The sequence below is a fragment of the Gavialis gangeticus genome, unplaced genomic scaffold (assembly GCF_001723915.1).
Source record: "Gavialis gangeticus isolate Ggan-Ray unplaced genomic scaffold, GavGan_comp1, whole genome shotgun sequence".
Lineage (NCBI taxonomy): Eukaryota > Metazoa > Chordata > Crocodylia > Gavialidae > Gavialis > Gavialis gangeticus.
In genome coordinates, this window is record NW_017729006.1 from 10,838,981 (window position 1) to 10,847,887 (window position 8,907).

At 42.2% G+C, this 8,907-nt stretch overlaps 1 protein-coding gene across 4 annotated transcripts in view; it reads left to right on the forward strand.

The window, feature by feature from the left end:
• Positions 1-8,907, forward strand: part of CMTM7 (CKLF like MARVEL transmembrane domain containing 7) — a 60,056-nt gene that overhangs the window by 6,777 nt on the left and 44,372 nt on the right. Inside the window, exon 1 of one of the 4 annotated variants that reach the window (XM_019508800.1) lies at positions 515-730. The exons of 2 other annotated variants lie outside the window; for them this stretch is intronic. The gene's annotated coding sequence lies outside the window, so the exon portion shown is untranslated. Of the gene's footprint in view, positions 1-514; positions 731-5,161; positions 5,707-8,907 lie in introns of those variants that run through there. One more of the 4 variants, XM_019508799.1, reaches the window with a different exon arrangement.

An 8,907-nucleotide genomic window follows, 5' to 3' on the forward strand; every position in this document is an offset into this window, starting at 1 on the left:
AGGTGATCAGTCTGATCCAGCCTACACTTGCGATTCTTCTTTCGGTGTTCTGCAAGTGAGGTTACCTCCAAATTGGGGCTATAGGTTACAGTTTTTATTGGGTGAGTTACAGTTTTTATTGGGTGAGTTGCCATCTTGGACCCCTCCTACCCAAACCTGTCATTACTCCCAAATTTGGACTCGGATCTTTACTCAACAGATTCCTTTCCTGGGTAATCAGTTTGTCTTCTTTGGGAAATTTTCCACACCACTGCGGTGACCTCTCTTCCCAACCCCCTTTCAAAAGCCCCTAGGTTTCGATCTCTCGGAATGTTTGCTTAAGGGTCGCTTTTAGGTTAATTTTGGTAAAGGCCTCTAAAGATAAAATCCAAGAACCAAGACTTTCAGCACGTTCACTGCAAGGCTAGGCAAAACAAGCAATGGCCTAGATAAAAAGATGAACCTTGCCTTTTGTCTAAACTGGCTAAGGGGCAGTTATTACAAGAATTCAAACTATTACATTCAGTATGACAAATCATAGGGTTGAAAGGGACCTCAAGGGTTATCTGGTGCAATCCCCAGCATAAACACTGTCCTAGTTGCACTGCTTCACCCTAAGATGGGGATAAGCATGGGCTCCTTGTCCAAATTTATCTCCAGTTGGTCCTGGTCCCTGTGGGCATCCTCTTCATCCAGGCTGCCTGGGTCTGATGGAGTGGAGACTTGAGAACATGGAAGAGAGAGGCTTCAGGTGCCCAGCTTGTTCCTGTCATGGCCTATAGCCGAGTGGTTTTTCAAAGGGTTGTATGAAAGACGGATGATGAACATATATCACCATAATGTAAAATTTGGGTAGGTTTTTTTATGGAAACGGTGAAAGAGACGTCCCGAACATAAAAAGTATCTCCCTTCCTGATTTTAATTCCATGCTACGAGGAATGAGGGTGCTAGGGTTTGCCAAAAAAGGTTGCTAAAATATTTTAGTATAGCTTATTTTCTCTTTTTGCTAGCCTTGTGTTTTTTTTGGAAATAACGAAACTATTTTGGCTGATTTTTTTTTTCTAAAAAATCCCCCCAAAACTCAATCTGCAGTAGATACCCATTATGTAGAATATCACCCCCAACTCTTGTTTACCCAAACAACTGAAAAGAAAGGTCCTAAAACAGGACTGAATGGTATTACCATTCACTGTTCCTCTAAGTCACCTTGTTAAATGGCGAAAAAAAAGCCAAATGCATCTTTAAATACAATTTCAATCGTATTTTTTATATCTGATTTTGGAGGTAGTCATCGTAATGGAGAATAGCATTGGCTGCAGTCTTGTTAGATACTGAATGCCTTCCCCTCCCACTGATTTTTGGGGGAGTTGAAGATGCCTTTTGTTCCTAGCATGTGCTGAAAGAGTGGGTACTAAAAGGAAAGAAATCATGCTATGATGTTTCCATCCTGTTTTAAGAGTTGATAATAATCATAAAAATTCACAGAAGTTTAGGGCTGGAAGGGACCTTGTGAGAGCATCAGGTCCAGCCCCCCTGCTGTGGGCAGGAAACTGCTGGGGTCAAATAACCCCAGCAATTGATATTAATTTTTAATTCAGGCCCAAAGAAGTAAACTTCAGTGATTCAGAATTAAACAGTGTAGATTATTATAATTAAACACTTGACATCTTAAGCTCTTCAAACCAGACGCCTTGTCTCCATTCTTACGGCTATAGTATAAAGCACATCAGTAATAATATATTTAAAATGAAACTAACATTTTCCCCTTTCTATATTGGCAATCCAGTGGACTAGATTGTTTTCTGTTTTTATATTAGTCTTGGGTACATTCATTCATGGTTCATAAAGACAGCTTTTCCCAGTAGCAGACTCAGAAATTGCAGTTCTCTTACATCAGAAACTAGTGATTATTCATAACAGGCTCTTTTTGTACACATGGAGTTTCCAGGGCAAAGAAGCTAGTTTTCAAAGGGAGTAGACAATGCTGAATCTAACAAGATAATCTGTACAGTTAGCTGTGTGTGTTACAGAAATTGTGTGAGTGTACACAATTATTTACATAATAATAAAAAGATGACAAAAATTCCTTATCTGTTTTTTGTACTATGGTGAGATTGCTTATGAAAAAAATGGCTAATAGCAGCAGCAAACAAGCTGAAATGAGAGGACTGTAGAACACCCTTTGGATTCCTTGGTTAGGCTCATGTTTCCTTCTGTGCAGAGTTCTTAAGATGTTGTTTAGGTTAAGTGGGAAAACCAAAAAGAAAAACCCAGTAAGAAATGGCAGTCAAGCATCTAACTAGAGAGAGCAGAGTAATGGTTTCTTGGTTATAACAGGTAGTAAATAGGTTAAAATAGGATTAGGTAGTCAGGAAATTTGGTTTCTGCCTGTTACTGACTGTCATCAAAAAAAAGAGTCCCGTAACCTCTATGCTTCTGGTGTGACTTCTCTCTCTCCTGGCATAGTCAAACAAGCAGAGTTGCCCAAATGTGTTACTAATTACAAAACATTCTGAAGAGCTTTGTTTGATCTTCTGATACTCCCTGCATGGTTTTGTTCCTGAACTCTTAGGTTACAGTCAGATTTACATTTCCTTCCAAAAGTATTCATCCGTTTGGATAAAAAAAACAAAACCCAAATCAAACATCCAAGTTATCTGTCCATGTAGTAAGGGGAAACATTAATCACCCAAAAGTAAACTGTTTGTGGATTTATTTGCTGAGAGCAAGTCAATGTGCATTTTTTAGAGCCCTAAATGATATCATATACTAAAAACCCTACTTTAACAGAGTATTATTAAGGTTGCTAAGTCAAATACTTCGATTTTTTTTTATTTATATGTAAATATTATTTAGGGCCTTGAACCCTAAATCAATTGATGAAAGTGATTCAAATAAATCATGTTGTTCTTTCTAGCAAAATGTTAGTGACTTTGCCGTAAAGCAACTATAGCCAGGGGCTGACAGTCTGCAAGCTGGATTGTCTTTGCTAATCCATTTTATTCTGCCCGTGGAGCTTGGGTAGCATTTTAGTGGTTGGAGGCTTCACCTGCATAGCAGCTGTGTGGCAGGGAGAAGTAGCAGTCATGGCATTTTGGGCAGATGGGAGAGAACAGGGAGGAGGGAGCAGTGACTGCAGCTGCAGCAGCACAGGTTGGGTTGTCAGTTGAAGTGCACCAATATATCAGCTGCATATCAGATTAGCACCAATACAAGGAAAGTTAATATTTATTGGCTTTTTTTGGCCAGTGTAGCCAATAATGTTCACTGATAAATATAATATGCCTTCTGGCCTGGGCCCCTGGATACCATGTGCATACATGCAGCCGCACACATGCATGTGGCCAAGAATGTAGCTGGGCAGCATGAAGAGCTGATGGAGGTGATGGAGGGAGTGGGGCAGGGGCTGGGGGTGCTGCCCAGCTAGGTCAGTAAGTGGGATCCAAGGCCAGGGCGGAGAGTGGGATGGAGCTGCATGCAGCTCATCCAGGGGGCACAGGGGGCATGAGCTGAGGGTGTGGCCACTCTGACATTGGATGTACCCCCTGGAGGAAGCATGGGGGGGCATGTGCCCCCCCCATTTGTGTGCAGGGCAGATGCAGTTGGGCCTGGGGCTCTCCACTTTGCTACCTTTCCTTAGAAGCCCCACGCTGGCTGTATACCCCCTGCCTACCTGGCAGCAGTGGGTGCGGCAACTTGTGCCTCCTGTTGCTGGGTGCACAGCCAGCGTGGAGCCCCCAGGGCAAAGGCAGCAGGATAGACAGCCCCAAGCCCTCAGCAAGCAGCCTGTATCCGCCGTCGCCCTGCTTGGTTCCTCCCCAGTTAAAAGCATCCTTGCACTTAAAAATGATGGTGGCAGCACTTGAACTACAACTCATTCAACAAGCTTTGGTCCAAGGGCCCCTGCTGCCATTTTTAAGTGCTGAGACACTGATCCCTAGATGAGCCACCCATGGCTCTGTCCTGCTCCCCACCCTGGCCCCAGCTCCTATTCACAGCCCTGGTTGGGTAGTTCCCCCAGCCCTAGCCTCTGCCCCACTCCCTCCCTCCCTCACTATGGAGGTCTCAGTCTGCCCTTCCCTATGCCTCTTCTCCTCCACAGACTTACCTGCAGGGAGCTGCTTGCCACACTGCCTGGCTGCATTATCAGATCGGTATCTGCCGATATGGCTGGTTAATAATCAGCTATCAGTACCAGCCAAGAAAATCTTTATCAGGGTACCCCTAGTTGTCAGCATCCTGCAGTCAGAGCTAAGCTCTGTTAAAGCAGTCCTCTGCTCCAGAACACCCCAAACCCCTAGACTACACCATTAGAGAAAGGGATTTTGAAGATACATAGGGATGTTGACCTGTCTGGTAGTCCTGGGTAGACAGCAGTTGAAGCTTTGCTTGTGCTACTATCATGTCTATAAGTAATAGGTAATAGTAAATACTCAGAGGCATGTACTGTATGTTTGTAGGTGCCATTCTGTCTATGCTTTACTTTCATTACTGAGTTCAAGAACTTAAGTTCTAGGTTATGCCAGAAAAATTAGCAGCTGTTTCCCTTTGATAGCTGTCAGAACTTTGTTATTTTAAATAACACAAAAAGCCTCTTTGGGGAGGTGGATGAGGAAGCATCAGTCACAAGTTATTTAGACTATACTTAAAAAACAACCCACCACACAATAAAATTACAGCTGATTTTTTTTTCTGATGGCCATGCAGCAAACCTTTAATCCTAACTACAGCAAAAGAGCTTTGGGTTGACAACAATACCCTTACTGCTGCTGTTGAAGACTAAATAGCTGTGTTGAAGCAGCTAACTGATTTTGTTCTGGTGACAGTCTGAACAAGGACACATGCATGTTTCTCTGTAGTTAATAGAGAGGTTCAAATTCTTCACCATGTTCTAAGTCTGGGCCCCAGGCCATGTCCAGCCCTTAAAGCTATGCCACCTGGCCCAGGGGAGCAGGAGAGCAGTGGCACTGTTAATTGCTGTTCCCATGCTGCCACATTTCTGGACCTGTGGGGAGCCTTACAGGCTGGATAGCCTGGTCCTGCGTGCTAGAATAGACAGGGGACCCAGTATGGGTATGCAGGGCAGGGCAGAGGTGGTGTGGGACTGATCTTGGCAGATGGGCTGAGCAGAGGTGGTACAGGGCCTAATCTGGCAGTGTGGGGCTAAGCAGAAGTGGCATAGGGCCCAATCCCTGCACCCAGGGGGGCTGGCCACGGTGGCACAGGTCCTGCAGGGTCCGATCCAACTTTCAGATCAGCCCTGCGCCACTCATCTGACCTGCGGGACCTAAAGGTTGAGTAACACTGTTCTAAGTTTTGGCCCTTTTTAAAGTCAGCTAATACTGTGTTTGCTGTGTTCTGGAATTGGTATCCACAGACCAGCTAGATTTTATTTTTTGGGTGACAATAGATGGGTTTCATATGTCAAGGCTCCTGTACACCTTCAAACTTTTCAGAGCTCTAGCACAGGGCCCCTGGGACTGTCTTTCCTGGGCAAGGAATGGCAAAATCAGTGATTAAAAACAAACAGTTCTTAAAAGTAATGTGTTTTTTTTTTCCAGCCTGTCAAACCTTTGGCCTAGTTTTGAGTGTGCCATGTTGTGGGCTGCCAGACTAGACTTCTTCATTTAAACTGGAAGTGAGCTGTGATGTTCAGTCGAGCTGCATACCACTAAGTGTTTGGCAGGAAAACCCTGACCCACTGTTTGATCACAGTGTAGACTGGAGGTCTGTCACTCTATATAATTTCTCTTCAGATGTGATCTGTCCCTGTAAAAGAAGACTAGTGATTATCCTATTATTTAAGCCACTTTAGAACACTAATATTATATTATATACTAATATTAGATATTATATACTTGTATACTGATATCTATTATATAGTGTTGTTATATACCACAAAATTATATAAAATGTTGTAGCATTTTGGTTGACTGGCATTATATGCTCAGAACAAACTCTAAAATATAACTGCATCTGTTCACCTCTGTTCTAAATATATGTGGTGGGGAGTTTGTACACATCCCACGCAGGGTGGCATGGAAGTGTGAAGCAGTCACCTTAGTTGGTCTACTGACTATCACTGGCAGGATTGTTGCAAGCTATGCATCCAGCAAATGATACAATCATATGAAGGCTAAATACTATGTTTACAAAATGAAGAAAACAAACAAATCCTAGAAATTCAGTGCTTAATGTCATCATTTGTTTATTATGCTTGAAGAGGCATAGCGGTATGTTGGTGGTGGTTTCCTCTGCACAGGAAGCTAGATTTACATATGCTCTTTTAAAATAGCAGTTATGTTGCGTAAAGTAGCTGTGACTAGGATGTGGCAGGATGCAGGGGTTCTCAATACTGTATGACCCTCATGTAACAAGTGCTAATGTACTGTGTCCTCTCAACTGTGCCTTCTATGGCAGTAACCCTTCATATATCAGTGGGTTACATAGTTGAATCACTTCAGACAAAAACGGAAATCAGTTTTTCGTCATCTTGCTCTTTATCGGTTTGGATAAATATACAATAAAAAAAATACGTAAAAATAGAACTGACTTCATAAAAGTAATCCTCCAGTGTGTTGCTGCCATATTCTTAAGGAAGTAATCCAGTCTAATCATAATCCAAAAAGAAATCTTGCAGCTGGGGAATCTCATGCTTGCACAACCATCAATCACCAACACCTGTCCACATGAGGGGATTAGCAGTGAAGTGAAGCTCTTTGATGCAACTGATTCATGTTTTAAAAAGCATAAAATACTACTGTCCAGGCAGTTTTCTTTTACTTTCTTATGAGTCATTTTACTTCCCCATGGAAAAGAGTCCTTCTGGAGTACCCACTCAGCATTGTTTGGATAACCAGTGCTCCTAGGTCCTGTGCATTGTGAGGTCAGCCCTGTGATTAATGGTAAAATGCAATAAGTGCAACTAGCTGAAGGTCACTCATTCCATATTTGGGAGGTCAGACTAAAAATCTTATCATTCTTCTTGCCATCCCATGATCTGCCTCTCTTCAGGTAGCCAGCACAATTTTCAAACTCTTAACAGATCACTGAGGTTAGAACTGTTCTGTATAGTGGTGCTGATAGTCATGCAGTTGTACAGCCTGTATGGATACAATTTATGTCACTGCCAAAGAAATCAACTGATTGTGCTACTGTAAGTAAATGGTTTGGGCCGAAACTTTCTGCAACAGCCACAACTTGCTAGAGCTACAACTTCCTCTTCCTTGTCTTCTGTTGGACCTAGAAGCAAACAAAAAAAACTGAGGAAAATGTTGAAACTGAAGTCAAGGAGCTGCTCCAGGAGGTATTTGGATGTGTTGCATTCTGTTGAATGCTGTTACTGGGCTTGAGAAACAAGTGGTTGCTGGTGGGGGAGATTTAAACTGCAAAGTGCAAACCTGAAATGACCATCAGCGTCTGCCGAAGTTCAGAAGAACTGAGAGTGCTTTCTTGGAGATCTACACTGAGTTTACCCCAAGTACCCTTAGAAAGGACTGTTACCATGTGCTAAAAGGCTTGCCAAACCTTCGGAGGTTATTGTCTTTGAATGCATACGGTTCCTTAGTTGTACTGACACAGATGATAATGAAATCCATATTCCCATTATTTACCCTTTCCTCTTTCCCCTCACCCTCCTGCACAGGACTCAAGAATTCATACAGGAAAGTAATTGTTCACATTATTCCAAGGCCTGTTCCACAATTGCAGTAGGTTTACCAGTATTAATTGAGTTGATATGGAAAAATGCATAATGCCAACATTTCCAGGAATTTACTTTGACATGAAATTCCTCCCGATTCCAGCAGGAATAAAAATCTCTAAAACAGTTAGCTAGGTACATCGCCATGAGGAGTTGTGGATCTTTTTACATCGATACAATTGGCTTTATCATATAGATAAGCCCTTGTGAATGAAGGATTTCTCAAGACATTAACATATATGAGGGGCAAGAGACCATATAGCCCTCAATACATTGAAATGAAACTCTGTTAGAAAATATAAGAATGGGACTAAGTACATATGAGTTAGATGGCATGGTGTTTCCTGGTAACATAGGTCAGCAAGATTGTATCCAGTGTTATCTGCCTATTTGTGGTTAAACTCTTGTCCCAGTGTCTAAACTCCTGATGGGATCTTGCCAAAACTAGCTGATATAATGTCCAACTTGGTTTGCCATGCTGATTGTCTTTTGCCCTACTACATCATCTCTACTCCAGAGCTACCAGTTGCATTTGGACTTAAGGGTTGTCTGCATTAGAAAACCTTAAGAGCAGATCATGGCTTGTGTGATGCACTCTAGTATCCTGCACTCTATTCATCCTGCCTTTGTCTGAGGATGTCCTGCCAAACCAAATAGGTGAGACATCACTATTAGATCCCATGTGGGGCTTCTGAGTTTTTCAGTGAAGTACTTTACACTCTATAGGTGCTGCTAAAACCCCATACCTTAAAGACAGGACTACTTTTGAGGTAAAAAAAGAAGTAGGTGGCTTGTTGAGGCTAGCACAGTTTTAAAAAAAAAGCTACCTTGCTTTTATTCTATTTGTCTTTCAAAGGAACCTGTAAATAAGCTAGAAGTCTCATACTTTTATTCTTTAACCAAGGCTTCATGTGAAGTTTCTTTACAGCTGCTTATATCCTACCTAACCCAACAATAGTTTACAAAGCTGATGGATAGATTTGGCTTTTTCAAAAATGTCAGTGCAATTCCAGTTAACAGCTTGAAATGTATGGAAAATAATGAAAACATACACTGCAGGTACAGGAGATTGTTTATCTTTCTTTGAGTAACCTTCTAGCTGCATAGTCCAGTGTTGGTAAATGGGCCCCATGCAGAAAGCCTTAGAGATTTTTCTTCAGTGGTATCCACATGGTGCTTGCGTTCTCTGAGAGTATTCATGTTCTGGCTGAAGGCATAAAATGTGG